Genomic DNA, 17,053 nt, shown 5'->3' with positions numbered 1-17,053 from the left:
CTTCCTTCCTTCCTTCCTTCCTTCCTTCCTTCCTTCCTTCCTTCCTTTCTTTTTGAATAATTTCAGACTAGTGTCAAAATGTATGCAATTACAAATAATATAACTTTTTTGTTCTTCCTTAACTCTTCCCTGTCTGCCTCCTGCCCACCGCCCCCGGGGCCTCCCTGACCTCACCTCCCCGGGCTCCTCACACCCCTTCACCTTCCCTTCAGGGAAGACTGCACCAGCCTGTTACTTCTGGCTTCCTTGTGTCCCCTGAATATGCCTTTTCCTTTCAGTCCATTGCCCATTTTATCATCTCCGGGACTACAGTCCTCGGATCACAGACTCCCCCCTCGCTCCCATGCCCCTTTCTTGCAGTTGGCTCTCCGTGACGTCCCAAATGTTGATCACGGGGCCGCGGGTCTGCTGAGCTGCATTGTGTATCAGTGTTGTACTGTGGAATGAGAGCTGTGGGACACCGAGCAATCTCTATGTCTTCCTGGGCCGCAGTCTCTGTCTGGGCAATGATGTGAGTTGTTGGGATGCTCATGGGAGCAATGCCAGTGAAAAGAAAGGAGAGACAGGTTGCACGGTGCTGAAGAGAGGGCTTTGGAGCTAGACTGTGGGGACTTGAACCTATCACTTGCTACCTGGCGGGCTTCAGACAAGTTACTTAACCCCTCTGTGCTTCAGTTTTCTCATCTGTAAAGTGGGGATAATAATAGTACCCACCTGATAGGATTGGTTGGATGTTGGTGTCCTGACATGTGAGCCGCTGCATCTGCCCCTCCCGCTGAGTGGATGCCCACAGTTAGCCATCCCTAGCAGTGTTCGTCCAGTAGTAGTAGTGCTAGGAAATGGTATGGCATGATTTCTCGGGGGCGCTTGCGCTTCGACCACATTGTTTTGCTTCTTAGATTTCATTTAAATTTTCATCATCTCAAAGAATAATTTTGAATTTTTTTTCCCCAGAGGCTTAATTGCCTGTCTTCTTTAAATATTTGTGCAGCATGTATTTATTGAGTTGCAGCCGTTGTCAAGGTTCTCTGCCATGCTCTGAAGGAGATTAAAAAAAAGGTAACATGGAGGGGTGCCTGGGTGGCCCCGTCGTTAAGTGTCTGCCTTCGGCTCAGGTCATGGTCCCAGGGTCCTGGGATCGAGCCCCACATCGGGCTCCCTGCTCGGCGGGAAGCCTGCTTCTCCCTCTCCATCTGCCCCTTCCCCTGCTTGTTCTCTCTCTCTCAAATAAATAAAATATTTTTAAAAAATAAAAAATATATACTTTAAGTGTAAAGATGGAGATGAGGGGCACCTGAGTGGCTCAGTCATTAAGCGTCTGCCTTCGGCTCAGTTCATGGTCCCAGGGTCCCGGGATCGAGCCCCGCATCGGGCTCCCTGCTCGGCGGGGAGCCTGCTTCTCCCTCTCCCACTCCCCCTGCTTGTGTTCCCTCTCTCGCTGTGTCTCTCTCTGTCAAATAAATAAATAAAATCTTTAAAAAAAAAAAGTAACATGGAAAGAGACCCCTTTAGGGGATAATAAGGAAGCGAGACCATATAGGAAGTAGGTAAGGTTTGAAAAAGGACACATAGAGTCAATTTATCACAGCTGGAGGAGAGGTTGTACACCCTCTAGACAAGCCCCTTCATTCAAGAGCTGAGTTAACTGAGGTCCTTAAAGAGAGGTGACCTGACAAAGGTCACACACCTAGTAATTTGGCATGATAGCCTGTGTGACCATCAATCACTATGGGGGAAGTAAGCCATTCAATCTTTAGGAACCAGAAGGGCATGTCTGTCAAAATCTACTAGGCCAGTGCCAGTGTCTAGGAGACCCCAGTCCTGGGATGTCTAGTTACCCTATGGATGTTGGGATGTCTGGCTTCCCAGCTCGGATGTGGGGGGGACCTGTCATTTGTGTTGGCATACACAGTTGCCTTATCTGGACATGGATCTGGGGAAAACCAGTGCTGACAGGTGCTTAACCAGGGCTAGAATTCAGGTCTCCAGCTCTAAGTACTAGGTGAGAACCTTGGAACACACGTTCCATAGAATGTTAATAAATATTTTGTGATAAAAGTGTTCCAAGGTCAAATGCATTTGTGAAAAGCTAAACAAAGTTATATATATATATATATGTATATATATATATATATTTTTTTTTTTTAACCAAAGGACATTTGAGAACATTCCACATGTAAGAACATAATGGGAATTTCCAAGAGAGAGCTTTTGTGTGGAGTATTATCCAAACTTGTTTGTTCATGGAACACTTTATTTTCAGAATTGAGGTTCATATCTGTCCTGCTGTTCTCACTTTAGGAAATGTTGCTCATGCCATGCTCTTCCCCTACCATCAAGTGTGGGATCAGAAGTGGGAAAGATTATTTCCAGATGGGGCAGCCATCTCGGTCGGCTGAAGTAGGTGGCATTTGTATCTTGCCTTCAAGAATGGGCAGGGTTTAGGCATTCGGGGTTGCGGAGAAAAGGTGTTTCTGGTGGAGGAACCACTATGGACAAGTCACTGAGGCAAGAGCCCATGGGAATAGTGAAAAGAACATGATGTGTGTGAAGGGGACTAGTGAGTTCTAGGTTTGGGAAGGTAGGATGGGCTGGGGGTGGCAGGTTAAGGGTTTGGCCCTTGAATTCATCAGGTGACGGATCATCTTCAAGGAGGCCCCGCAGGATCACAGGTGTGCTTCAGTCACATTGATTGGTTGCTGGGTGTGGGATGCCCTGGGGAATCTAGGGGAGGCAGGATAGAGATAATTGAACTAGGAAATGATGGAGAGAATGGAGAGGACGAACACACACAGTAAACCGCACTTGATAATTTGTGTTAGTCGAAGTGTTCAAAGATATGGAAAATCAAATGGGGCAGGTAGAAAATGACATGCTGACTTTCCAAAATGATCTTTGCAAACTTTTGAACTCTCTCTCTCTCTCTCTATATATATATAGAGAGATAGATAGATATAGATATAGATATAGATGGATATATCTCTCTCCATGCTCATGACTCCCAAATTGTAATCTCCATCCCAGAGCTCTTCTGAACTTTAAATTCCCGAACCTTAAGGCCTACTGATATCTTCATTTGGATATGGAAGTGGCATCTCTCTGGAAGGGCGGAGGGGCAGGAGCACATGACTCCTGATCGCTGCTGCTTGTCCCCGCTATCCCCCATCCCCCACCGTCCTGGACCGAGCTGGTGTCAGCTCTGTCTTTTCAGTTGCTCAGGCCATGGAGGTATCCTTGATCCTCTGAATTCTCTATCAAATCCATCAGGAAATTATGTTGGCTGTGCCTTTGTAGCAAGTTAGCCATCATCATCACTATCATATTTTGCTGAGTGTTACAAGGCTCACCCAAAGGGTCCCCCTGCTTCCACCCTTGCCTCCCTTAGGTCTCTATTAATGGGGCCCTAATGATCATTTCAAAATATGTCAGATGATTTCACTCTTCTCAAAAACTTTCCAGTGACTCCCAGATTCTCTTGCAATTAAAAGTCAAGTCCTGACATTGACCTAATGGGCCATTCTCTGCACCAACCCCCTCCTCCAATTCCTCTTTGCCTTCACCACTGATTTTTGTCACCTTTGTCTGCTCTCACCACTGATTTTTGTCATCTTTCTCTGCTCTGTTCCAAGCCACTGGCTCCTTGCAGTTTCTGGACCATGCCAGGCTTGCTTCCACACTGAAACCTTTGCATTTACTGTTCCTTCTGCTTGAATACTCTTCCTCCTCCTTTTTTTAAGTACCACCTTTCACTTTTAACTTTTTGCTGAGGAGTTACTTCCTCATTGAGGTCGACACTTACCATTCTATTTAAAACTGCAACCCAGGGCTGCTCACCCCATATATCATGCTTGCAATTGCCCTTACTCTGTTCTGTTTTCCCATAGTCCTTACCACCTGCCAATATACTACGCAAGTTACTAATTTATTATGTTTATTATTTAGTGTCTGGCTTTTCTTGCTTAGAATATGACCTCCAAGAAGGCAGAAATGTTTGCCTACTCTGTTCACTGGTATATCCCAAGTAGCTAGAACAGAAACTGAATGAACTGTACTAATGAACAATATAGAAATGCAAATGAGGATAGTTAAAAGAAGCCAAATCACATGTTGCTTCTCTAATCCTATCCTCTGAAGATTATATCTGAAAGGAAACACACACAAACACATACACCACAGGTATACACACATACGTTTGCACACAAACATGTTATTGTGTTATTTGTATTATTCTTCAACTTGTATTTTTTTTAAAAAATCTAATGGCACTGTAGTATAGAAGCTCCTTGAATAGAAGAACTTTATCACTGCTGTTTCCAAATGCTTAGAACTATGCCTATTACGCAGCAGATCTCATTAACAATTATGGAATGGATGAATAGATTTATAAATGAATGAATACATCATGGTCTTCTTTTCATTTTAGCTCAGGTACATTTTTCTTTTTTTCAGAAAACATTGATTACGACTACTATGTATCACTGTGATACATTGAAACAAGAGAAAGTATATTAGAACGAAGAATCTGAAAGAATGGGTGCTATAAGACAATCTGTGGGTTTGAGGGATTTCTGAAGGACAAATTGGATTGGATGCATAGAGAAACCAGAGCTGAATAAACACAAACCAAAGTAAGTTTAGAGAGAGAACTGATAGAATACAGCTATACTCTTCTATGGAGCTCTGGGAGAAATTCCAAGCTTGAGTCAGGGCAGACACTGAGTCAGGGTAATTAACGAAAGGATTGCTTGTGGGAATTGCTGGGTTGACATGTCTTTTCTTCTTTAAAAATTTTTTTAATTAATATATAATGTATTATTTGTTTCAGGGGTACAGGTCTGTGATTCTTCAGTCTTATATAACTCACCATAACACATACCCTTCCCAATGTCCATCACCCAGCCACCCCATCCCTCCCACCCACCTCCACTCCAGCAATCCTCAGTTTGTTTACTGAGATTAAGAGTCTCTTATGGTTTGTCTCCCTCTCTGGTTTCGTGGGTTGACATTTCTTCTCTCTCTCTCTCTCTCTTTCTCTCACTCCCTCTCTCCCTCCCTTTTCCCCTCTCCTCCCCTTTGTCCCTCCCCCCTCCCTCTTTCCCTTTGTACAGGAAAGGGTTAGATCTATGGCTCTCAAGGTGAAGCCTTAAGAGTAGCTTGTAAAAAAAAGAGGAATTATTTGTTTGGGAGCAGGAGATAGGTTTGGTCTACTGTGGACGTTAGGACCGCTCTCAAACTCCATGCAGCTCTGAAACTCTCTGGAAGGGCGGAGGGGCAGGAGCACAGCATCTTCTCCATTTTTGCCTCCAAGGAATTCCTTTACGTTCACTTAGACTCATCCAGATGTTTTACCAGCAATTTCAGTTGTGATAACTGGAAGAGGTTTCTCTGAACATCTGATCTGCCATATCAGTGGAAAAAGAAGTCTGAAAACAGTGCTGTTAACGTTATCTGGGAAATATTTTAAACCTGGAATCCTATATGCAGTACTATTTGGAGTAAGAACAAAGTAAAGACATACACACTATACAAAATTCAGAAAGCTTATCACCCTTGTGCACTCTCTGAAAAATGATGTACTCTGGCAAATTGTAAAAGGAATCCAGGAACAGAGATGACATGGGATACAGGAAACAGTAATGAACCAATAGCCCCCAAAACAGCAAAAAACATAAAAATCGTTGAAAATGTGGCTGTGAAGCTTAATATAGATAAGAATGGATTTTTAACCAGAGTCGGTGATCTGTTTCATGTAGGTATAATAAAAGGAGAACAAGAAACAGAGGCATAAATCTCTTCTTTGATAAAATGAGAGGACATTTATAACACAAATACAAGTATTATATGAAGATGAAAAGTAAGAGAGGTGCAGATGATTTAGCGGGGTGGGGTGGAGGCAAGTCAAAATTAAGTTCCTGCAAAGGGAAATTTAGATAAAAAGCAAGACAGTTTGTCCCCAAAGAACTCTAAAGAAGCTTTAGATTTAGAGAAATATAAGTACCAGGAAATAGGTCTGAGGCAGGGTGCTAAAAGGTATGTGTGTGGGGGGTTATTTGAAATCCCCTATAAAGAGTGTCTAAATCCCTAGGACACTGCTCCTGACAGACCCAACCAGACATCTCTTCCCACCCCTCCCTCCAGGATGCAGAGGCAAAATTTGTGGACAAATTGGATTAGTAAGATATTAGTGAGGTACTTGATGCCAAACACAGGGAGATGGGGATGGAGGCTGGTACTGAAATCTGGCAGATGAATGAGAAGTCTGCCTGCTCGTTAGAGAGAGGTCAACCTCCTCTGATACTGCTATGTTCTTTCCTCTGCCCAGCTCAGGATCCTGGCAACCCAAGTGCTCCTCCTTCTAGAAAGGAGACAAAGATCCTTCTTTGGAGAGATTAAGTCACAGTAAAGACCCACAAATTTTGACATTAGGAAGTGTCATGAAGTCCTGCTTGCACAGATCATCCACTTAGATTTTTAGTGCCTTGCTCTTAAATGTGAATGTGTGGGTTTCTGCTTTTGGCCATGAGAGAATAATGAGTTTTAGGCTACCCTCCTGCCATACGCAACTGCAACTACGTAACTAGTCAAAATGTATCAGATAATAGTCAGCACAAGGCTGTGATTCTTGAGAGAAGGGGAACACACCAGGAGAGTGGTTTTCTGCCTGGGAGCACAACTCCAGACACAGCGCACTGGAAACAGAACCCAAGCAGAGAGAAGAGAGAAGCAGTTTCACCAGCAGGAGCAATCCAAGATTGGAGTACAATCCAATTGTAGGGAGCTGGTATGGAAAAGGGGGTAGAAGTAGGAGGGATAGAAAAATATTGAATGAAATAATGGCCCCAAATTTTCCAACTTTGATGAAAATTACAAACCCACAAATCTAAGATTAATGAATCCAAAACAGAGGAAACATAATGAGCAAGATCCATTACTGGAATTCTCAGTAATGTTAAAATGTTAGTTCTTCCAGTTAAGTTCTATGCTCTAAATTAATATTAAGAGTCAATTCAATTCCAATAACATCCCAACAGCTCCCTCCCTCCCTCCCCGCCTCCCTCCCCTCCTTCCTTCTATCCTTCCTTTCTTCCTTTTTTGGGGGGGTAGAAATTTCTAGGCTGATTTAAAAATTTTATGGAAACACAATGAATAGCCAAAATTGCCTTGAAAAAGAACAAATTTTGAGGACTTAACACTGCCTGATTTCAAGTCTTACCAGAAAGCTCTGATAATTTATTGGAGATCTTTGATCTCATTTGAAAGAAGGGTTCTATTGCTAAATGTATGTTTGAAAGTTCTTGCCACAGCATCATGAAACCCAGGAGAGGGGAAGGATTGAAGGACGGTGCGATGAGGTGTACCAAAAATAACATGATCAGGAGATCCTTAGTATTATTTGAGGCTGTAAGATGGTATTGGTGGGGAGAAGACCCAGATTTTGGAGGGTTAAGGAGTGGCAGGTAAATGCAAGCAGGATGTAGATCACAAGCAGGAAGAGAAAAGAAGGATGCAGATGAGTATTATGGCTGGGCAGCACCTTCTTCATGCCCAGACTCACCATCACTAGTGCTAGAGATGGTTTCTTCAGTTAAAGGTGCTTGGATTAAAACTGTGATCTTCAAGTGTGTTACTCAACTCGACAAGACCAAGACTCCATAGGGTTCTCACCACATCCATTCATCTAGTGACCATAGAATAGCTCCCACACAACTCTGATGTCAAGTGGCCAAATCACCACCATCTTTTGGGAAATACTTATATTTTTAAATTTACCTGGGCTCTTCAGTGCACACTTCCCTCAGGAAGATTGTATTTTCCTTAAAATTGAAGGATTTTCCTCTTGGGAAATCCAATAGTACCGTCTCAGGAATTTATCTTTTTAAATTATTTAAATTATGTGTATTTATTAAAATATCTTTTCTCCCAACTAGACACTAAATTCTCTGAGAGTGGGATCCATATTGGATTCCTTTTTGATGGACAGATGGATGAAGGTATATATCTGCACTGGATTATTATTTAAAAAGCAAAATCACATTGCTTAATTTAATCTTTACTTTTTGTTGAAGGGGATTCTCCTAGAAGATTAGTGTAATACAGCAATGTGCCAGATTTTACATTTTAAAAATAATGTGTATAGCTAGATAGACACTAATTTGAAATGACTTTCCATTCCCTAATTGGTTGTTTTCCTCCTATTACTGAAACACAAAAATACTTTTCTGCTGTTGTTTCTTCTTCTCTCCTCTCCTTTTGATTTTCCTTCCCTATTTTTTCTTTTCTTCTCTTACTTTTTTCTTCCCCTCTCCTCCTCTGCCCCCTGTTCTCTCCCTCCCCTTCCCTCCCCTCCTTTCCTTCTCCTCTTCTCTTCTTATTCTTCTCCTTCCTTTCAAAGCCCTTTTTATTCCTTGTTTATCATCAGACCTGTGTGCCTGTGGAGGTAGGTGCTACTGAAAGCAAGGTTGAGCTGGTTGTTAGGCCAGACACCTAAGATGTAGGAACTCAACCATCCGTCTCTGACCCGGAGGAAACTTACAGAATCCCTTGTGCCTGTAGTTTCTCTGTGAAGTGAGGCACCTAAGGTATACCGGTTACCTGTTGTGAGGGCAGGGTGAGTTGGGAAGGCAGGTGGCTTCACATCTGAAAGGGACTTTCCCTCCTTAGGATGATTAGGCAGATAGCAGAGATAGATGGGATACATGATGAACAGGACTCCTGTGACCTGGCTTGTAGTTCTAGAGATGTCCTGTCTGATTCTGAGTATGTGGCAAGTCACTTAACTTTTCAGTTGATTAAAGTTAGTACTACCTGACTTCCAGGTTGTGGAGAGAGGAAGACAATTCATATAAAAGGGTAATAATAGGAGGAAACTAAGAACTCAAGATGATCCTGAGCTCTGAATAAAAACTGGACTTAAGGCTGAGCCTCCTACTTACTTATTGTATAACATTGGGCAAATTTTCTTGATTTCAGTCTGTTAAGTCCTACCTCATACATGTAGAGCACTTAGCACAGTGTTTCATTCATAGGAAGCCTCCATAATGTGCTGGATATTACCACCTCTGCTTAAATACAGAGCGGGACTCTGCAGTTCAGAAAGATAGTGAGTGTTCTGCACACTGTGATGAACGGGTAAGCTGTTACCATTTATGTTTACTGTGGTGTTGTCATAACCAGAAGTGGCTATGTAAAAGGGGACTTGCCACTTTTTTGAGCCCAAGACTTTGAAGGCTTCTTTCTCTTGCTCTTTTTTTTTTTTTTAAAGATTTTATTTATTTATTTGAGAGAGAGAGAATGAGAGAGAGCACATGAGAGGGGGGAGGGTCAGAGGAAGAAGCAGACTCCCTGCTGAGCAGGCAACCTGATGCAGGACTCGATGCAGGACTCGATCCCAGGACTCCAGGATCATGACCTGAGCCGAAGGCAGTCGCTTAACCAACTGAGCCACCCAGGTGCCCCTCTCTTGCTCTTTCTTTAAGAAGAGGGAATTCAGGCAATGTTTAGCCTGAATGCAGGCTTAAATTCATCTGAACAAATTAATTTTGCCTCTCTGTTTCTCAGGGACTCTTTGTATTAAATGAGTTCATGACATCCTCCTGTTCCTTTCCCACCAAGGTATTTTAACAACAAATGAGGTTATGGTTTCAAAGACTCTATCACATTTTGGCCAAACAAAGTCCTTATTCTTAGGCATTATAATATCACTGAGTAATTATTACACTACCATACAGGAGTTTAAATCATCTTAGGTAAATTTGTTCTTAACTTTTATCTTAAAATAATAGTTTCTATTCTCATTGGAAAACAGTGAGCTTTATTAGCCCGGTGAAAATGACTCTATTAATGACAGGCAGAGGGCAGTCCCATTGGGACATGACATGATTATTTCCTTCTGAAGTGCAGCTTCGTAAATGGAAACCGTCCTGGTCTAAATAAATACTGTGCGGAATTTTCTCAGGAAACCTAATGTCGTGAAAAAATACATGGGCTCATTTTGGGTCTGATTATGGGAATGTAATGATCGGATTTCTTCTGAGCCTTTCCAAATATGAGACTTTAGCTAGCCTGCAGATAGGCGTAGGTGCTAAGAAATTGCTTTGGGTGGTAGGATGGCCCCATAATAGGGTTCTTTAGATGCTATAGGGGCATTGGGACTTGGTGAATGAAGAACCAGAAATGTTCAATTTAGTCTGTTTGCTGACTCATTGGTGGCCTGAGACAACTTAGTTTTCTAATCTCGTGTCTCAGTTTCCCCATCTGTGACATGGGTGGATTATATGGAAGCCCTTAGCCCTTAGTGAGAACTGTGATATATGAATATGTTACATTATCAGTATATTGAATCCTTCATCTGAGAGGAAAGCTTGCTTTTTCAGAGGTTTATTAGTTCATTTCCTGGAGACATTATAGTGAATCACCATCTTCCTGAACCCGATGAGGAAGAAAGGGGACACCCAACTATGAGTAGGCTCCCTTCCCAAGCATGAAAGGTCTCAGATAGTAGTTGAATGGATTTCAGAAATTAGATGTACATTAGGTGTGTGTGTGTGTGTGTGTGTGTGTGTGTGTGTGTGTGTGTGGTGGTAAATGATGTGGTGGTGTTTGTGTTGGTAGAAGTAACAATATGAGTTTCATAAGTGTTTGGATATGTGGTTTCTTACTAAGCGTGGTAAACATTTTTTTAATTTTTTTTTTAAGATTTTATTTATTTATTTATTTATTTGAGACAGAGAGAATGAGAGAGAGAGAGAGAGCACATGAGAGGGGGGAGGGTCAGAGGCAGAAGCAGGCTCCCTGCCGAGCAGGGAGCCCGATGCGGGACTCGATCCCGGGACTCCAGGATCGTGACCTGAGCCGAAGGCAGTCGCTTAACCAACTGAGCCACCCAGGCGCCCCATTTTTTAAATTTTGCTAAAAGCTATGAAATGTTATCAGTTTTGAGTCTCATATATATAGCATTTCTGTTTGAAACAGCAAATAATCATCCCAGTCTTGAAATACAGCAGGCAACTCAGTTCATTTGGAAAACTGGGCTTTTCCACTCAGTGATGTCCTCTTGGAAATCTTGTTTGCTCAGCCATTCATGTTCTTCTTCAAGGTCCTTACTGTTACTGCCATGACTCTGAGGTCTGCTCCTTCTTTGAAGAGCCACACAGTACTACCTCTAAAATGCATGTCTTTAGGAGAGGCATGTGGAGAGCCTTGTCAGGCTAGCTGGAGTACCAGCTGGAGCCCTGAGGGTGAAGAAATTTGGGTGAAAGTGATAGGAAGGAAATCTCATTTTAGATGAGGGAGAATGTGGTTATTCAAACCCTGTGTCATGGAAGCAGACTTCATCAGCTGAACATCCGACTCCAAGAGAAAGAACTCCTGTCTCTCAGGGGCTTGCTTTAGAGGTGGAGAGAAGGGGGACCAGAGGGCACCTGGGTGGCTCAGTTGGTTAAGCAACTGCCTTCGGCTCAGGTCATGATTCTGGAGTCCCGGGATCGAGTCCCACATCGGGCTCACTGCTCAGCGGGGAGTCTGCTTCTCCTTCTGACCCTCCCCTTCTCATGCTCTCTGTCTCCCATTCTCTCTCTCAGATAAATAAATAAAAAATCTAAAAAAAAAAAAGAAAAAAGAAGGGGGACCAGAAGGAGAGAAGCAGGGGTGTTGTGTAGAATTAAGAGTACTGACCTGCTTTTTGATAAAAACTGTTATGGAGGTGGAGATCTTCTTTATGGCATTGTCATTTGTAGGAGTTGATTGATGTTAACTTGTTTTTGGGTCTATGAAATGGTTGTCTCAGGCATAGGCTTTCCTGCATAAATTTGGATTTTCTGCTTCTTTTCCTACTGGTTCATTTCAGCTTTGAGGGGATTGAACTAATGTCATTGGGCAGATCAATGGAGGGTACATATGCCGTACTCCACTTAATAGTTCATTCGGTTACTGTTGTCCTGCCATCTTCATGGATTGCTTTGGCCCCTGGTAGGGCAATTAGGATCTCTTTTGGCCCTTTGTTGGTGGCTAAAGTTTGTTGATGGCTAAAGTTTGTTGATGGCAGGCTACTGGTGGGGTATGGTGAAAGTGTATCTGACCCCAACAATTGTTCAAGTTCTCTCTCTGACTCCCCTTCTCTATGGAACCATCATAAATGCAAGTCAAGGGAAAAATAGGTGGATGAGGGAAGCTTTTCCATAAAATATACACCAGGAGATCACCTCAGCTTTACTAAAATGAGGGAAATGTGTCCTTTCTAAAGGAGGAAGGAAGGAATTGTGTAGAAGCAGCCATTTAATGAAGGAATAAGTTGCTCATAGGAGCTTATACATTAAAAAACATCAAAAATGAAAAACAGGAAAGGCATGTCTTAATTCTGTTGATTTGCCAAAGGAACTTCTGGCCTTTCTAGGATATGATAATCACTGTACTAGTTTCTTCAGGTTCTCTTTTTGATGGGAGATGCAGATATAACTCAGAAGGAATCAATGTGAAGTAGTTCCTTACTTCCAATTAAGTGCTAGGAACCTCCTACGATTAATAGATATTTGAGTGATTTTCCAGAACTGTCTCTCTGTTTTAATCAAGAGAATGTATCACAGTTCTGCATTTAGTCTCCTCTGTGATAACCATCTCTAATATCCAGTTCTCAACTATTTTGAGCACAAGGAAGCTTTGCACTTTCCCACCCTTTTAAGGCCTGATGGGCCATATGAGTTGCTTAGAATGTGGGTAGAGGCATTTCATTTCTAGGGCTTGACTCTCCAGCCCTCTCTTTTCCTTTGCCATGATGACCAAATGGCTCAGAGCATGGGCTCGACAATGTGTAGAGGACAGTTGTTTTACCCTGGAGAGTTGCTAACATTCAAGTGGACTTTGTGTGAGCAAGAAATAAGCACTTATTGCATTGTGTCTGGCTGGATTTGAGACCATTTGTTACTGCATATAATTTAGCCAGCCCTAGATGGTGACTAATGACATCATCTTTCACCTTTAGCCTTGTGGCTTACCCACAGCCTTCCACACAGTGTCCTTAATTCTTCTCTCTGACCACATGGAATCATGACCTGGTTCATGTTAGTGGCAGGTGTGACAAGCTGGAATATGAGATGACAGGTATGATGGACTGACAGGATTTAGAGGGGTAAAACCAGCTTCTTTCTATATTCTTGTTTCCCACTTTTTTCCCCTTTCACTGGTGGTGTGCTTCGTCCTCACTCATGGTTCCTATCAGCTGAAGATTGTGGGATTTTCTCGTGCTGAGAAATGAATCACTTTCTTGGGTAGTGTTGTTGCAAACTTGGGGAGTTTGTGGGGACATATGGCTATATATATACCACATCTTTATCCATTCCTCTGTTGGTGGACATCTGGGCTCTTCCCATATTTTGGCTATTGTGGACACTGCAGCTATAAACATCGGGGTGCATCTACCCCTTTGAATCACTATGTTTGTTTCCTTTGGATAAATACCCAGTAGTGCAATTGCTGGGTCATAGGGTAGTTATATTTTTAACTCTTTGAGGAACCTCCATACTGTTTTCCAGAGTGGCTGCACCAGCTTGCATTCCCACCAATAGTGTAAGAGGGTTCCCCTTTCTCCTCATCCTCACCAACATCTGTTGTTTCCTGACTTGTTAATTTTAGCCATTCTGACTGGTGTGAGGTGGTATGTCTTTGTGGTTTTGATTTGTATTTCCCTGATGCCGAGTGATGTGGAGCATTTTTTCATGTGTCTGTTAGCCATTTGTATGTTTTCTTTGGAGAAATGTCTGTTCATGTCTTCTGCCCATATCTTGACAGGATTTTTTGTTTTTTTGGGTGTTGAGTTTGGTAAGTTCTTTATAGATTTTGGATGCTAGCCCTTTATCTAATATATCATCTTTGAATATCTTCTCTCATTCTGTAGGTTGCCTTTTATTTTTTTATTTTTTTATTTTTATTTTTAAAATATTTTATTTATTCATTTGACACACAGAGACACAGAGAGGGAGAGAGAGAGCATGAGCAGGGAGAGAGGCAGAGGGAGAGGGAGAAGCAGGCTCCCCGCAGAGCCAGGAGCCCGATGTGAGGCTCCATCCCAGGACCCTGGGATCATGACCTGAGCCGAAGGCAGACGCTTAACGACTGAGCCACCCAGGCGCCCCAGGTTGCCTTTTAGTTTTGATGATTGTTTCCTTTGCTGTGCAAAAGCTTTTTATCCTGATGAAGTCCCAATAGTTCATTTTTGCTTTTGTTTCCCTTCCCTCTGGAGATGTGTCTAGCAAGAAGTTGCTGCAGCTAAGGTCACAGAGGTTGCTGCCTGTGGTTTGATGGGTTCTTGTCTCACATTTAGGTTTTTCATCCATTTTGAATTTATTTTTGTGTGTGGTGTAAGAAAGTGGTCCAGTTTCATTCTTCTGCATGTGGCTGTCCAATTTTCCCAACATCATTTGTGTAAGAGATTGTCCTTTTCCATTGGATAGTCTTTCTTGCTTTGTCAAAGTTTAGTTGACCATAGAGTTGACAGTCCATTTCTGGGCTCTCTCTTCTGTTCCACTGATCTATGTGTCTGTTTTTGTGCCAGTACCATGCTGTCTTAAAGATTACAGCTTTGTAATAAATACATCTTGAAGTCTGGAATTGTGATGCCTCCAGCTTTGGTTTTCTTTTTCAACATTCCTTTGGCTATTCAGGGTCTTTTCTGGTTCCATAACTCATGTTCTCTTATTTGTATCTTTAAATTTTTCTTTTTTAAGGAAATTTTTTTTAAGGACTTCAATCACAAGGGAAGTAACACAACTCAAATGGACTTAAATGATGAAGAGACTCACAGAATGGCTCACAGAATGGGAAAGCTCAGGAATCATAGGTATGGCTTGATCCAGCAGCTCAATGCTCACTACTGGATGGCCTACTGACCAGAGGGTCAGATTCAACCTAAGCCTGCCCTTCTGTGCCCACAAGATGGCTGCCAGCAGCTCCCAAGGCTATTTGCTCTCATCTGTCTTCACGTTGCATGGGAATGAAAGGGTCTTTTATGGGTACAGTCTCAGAAGGAGGAAGCTGCTTTCCCAGAATCCGCCAACAAATATCTCCTCACGAGTCATTGGTCCAAATTGAGTTACTTGGCCACACTGCCCTGTGCACAGGGAGATAGGCTTTGGTGGTTGTTTATGGCCACTGAGTGTCCACAGTGGACCTTAAAATAGACCTAATCCCACCCCAACACCTGGGTAAGAATATTAGAGCAGTGATGCCTGGAAGGAAAATCTTGTGGTTGTTGATGAAGGGAAGCTGGAGAATGGAAATTGGGGGGATCAGCCAATGCTTGACTACAATGGCCTCACTTTTCTCTTAATGGCTCTAAACTAAGGCCTCTTCCTGTGGTCCTCCTCCCTGATCCTTTTTGATAACTTAATGCATTGCTATTGCATAGCATTTTGACAGGTGTGAAAACAAAGCACCTCTTCTGTATAAGAGAATTGGCTCTAGAGGGTATTATGCTAAGCGAAATAAGTCAGCAAGAGAAAGAAAAATATCATATGATTTTACTCATATGTGGAATGTAAGAAACAGAACAGATGAACATAGGGGAAGGGACAGAAAAATAAAATAAGACAAAATCAGAGAGGGAGACAAACCATAAGAGACTTTTAACTCTAGGAAATAGACTGAGGGTAGCTGGAGGGGAGGTGGGTGGGGTATGGGGGAACTGGGTGATGGGCATTAAGGAGGGCACTTGATGGAATGAGCCCTGGGTGTTCTATGCAACTGATGAATTACTGAACTCTACCTCTGAAACTAATAATACACTATATGTTAATTAACTGACTTTAAATAAAATAAAAAAATACCCAGCAAGATCTACCTATTAAAAAAACTGGCTCAATGAGAAGGAACCATAGAATTGGTAAATCTCCCTTAGAATTCAGTAGAGTGTTTGCTTTTAACAAGCAAACAAATAAACAAGCAAACAAGAAAGCATAACGAGCACATAAAACACATATACCTTCAGTAACGTGCAGGACCTCAAAATCCATTATGGTTTTTGGTGATGTGCAATCTTCCTGATTCAAAATGATGGTAGTTGTTTTTATGATGTACCAGCTCCTAAAGGTGGTGGTTCATCATTCAGTTCTCTAATAATAGAGAAAAGAGCCATCTAGGGAAAGAAATGGTCTGTTATAGTGTTTGTTTCTCATAATGGGTCCTCCCAAACACTTTACAAATACTAATGAACTAAACCTCTCAGTGTCCCTGTGCAATGAATATCTACTTATATGGAGTGAAGTTGACAGAGCCAACTGACTAAAGCCCCCCATGAATGAATGTCAAAGCAAGGACCCCGACTCCTGGGCTCACAGGTCCAGTACTAGTTGCCCAAAGGCACTGCCATTCAACTTCTTTCCCTTCCCAGAGGGGAAAAGTATGCACAGCCAAGCAGAAGCACATATATTTTCTTCTGTTCCTGCCTGGCCCTGATTAATATGAGTTTGAAGGACACTACCTGATGATTTTACTCAGACATTGAATGAATGGAAGAATATGACCAGCAGTGAGGGCAAGGTACTCCTGCACCAAGAAAATGAAATCATTGGCCTTTAATCCTCTTCAAATAGCTCACTCCCGAAGTTCCAGTCAATGTATTAGTCCCTGTATGGGAGTTTTAGATGGTTACTGTGAGACATGACAGAAGACTGTGAAACTATGAAGGGCTTGGATGAAATTCTGTGTTTAACTTTGGAAGAGAGGGGGCGCCTGGGTGGCTCAGATGGTTAAGCGTCTGCCTTCGGCTCAGGTCATGATCCCAGGGTCCTGGGATCGAGTCCCACATCAGGCTCCCTGCTCCTTGGGAGCCTGCTTCTCCCTCTGCCTCTCTCTCTCTCTCTGTCTCTCATGAATAAATAAATAAAATCTTAAAAAAAAAAAAAACTTTGGAAGGGATGTGTTAACTCTGCAGATGAATAAGATACAACCCCTACTTTGTGCAATGTACCGTTTGATAGGAGAGATATAAGAACCCAATAACTGGACTATGAGCTAAATGTCATAAACATGATATAAAGGTATTTTGCATTTTACTGTGGAAAAT

General features: G+C 42.3%; 1 protein-coding gene across 1 annotated transcript in view; it reads left to right on the top strand.

Moving 5' to 3' along the window:
• Positions 1–17,053, top strand: part of PKHD1 (PKHD1 ciliary IPT domain containing fibrocystin/polyductin) — a 454,138-nt gene that overhangs the window by 87,678 nt on the left and 349,407 nt on the right. The window lies entirely within an intron of this gene.

This window comes from Mirounga leonina, unplaced genomic scaffold, assembly GCF_011800145.1.
Source record: "Mirounga leonina isolate KUSES-001 unplaced genomic scaffold, KU_Mleo_1.0 Mir_53, whole genome shotgun sequence".
In the NCBI taxonomy this organism is placed as follows: domain Eukaryota; kingdom Metazoa; phylum Chordata; class Mammalia; order Carnivora; family Phocidae; genus Mirounga; species Mirounga leonina.
This window is presented reverse-complemented; position numbering and strand designations above follow the sequence as displayed.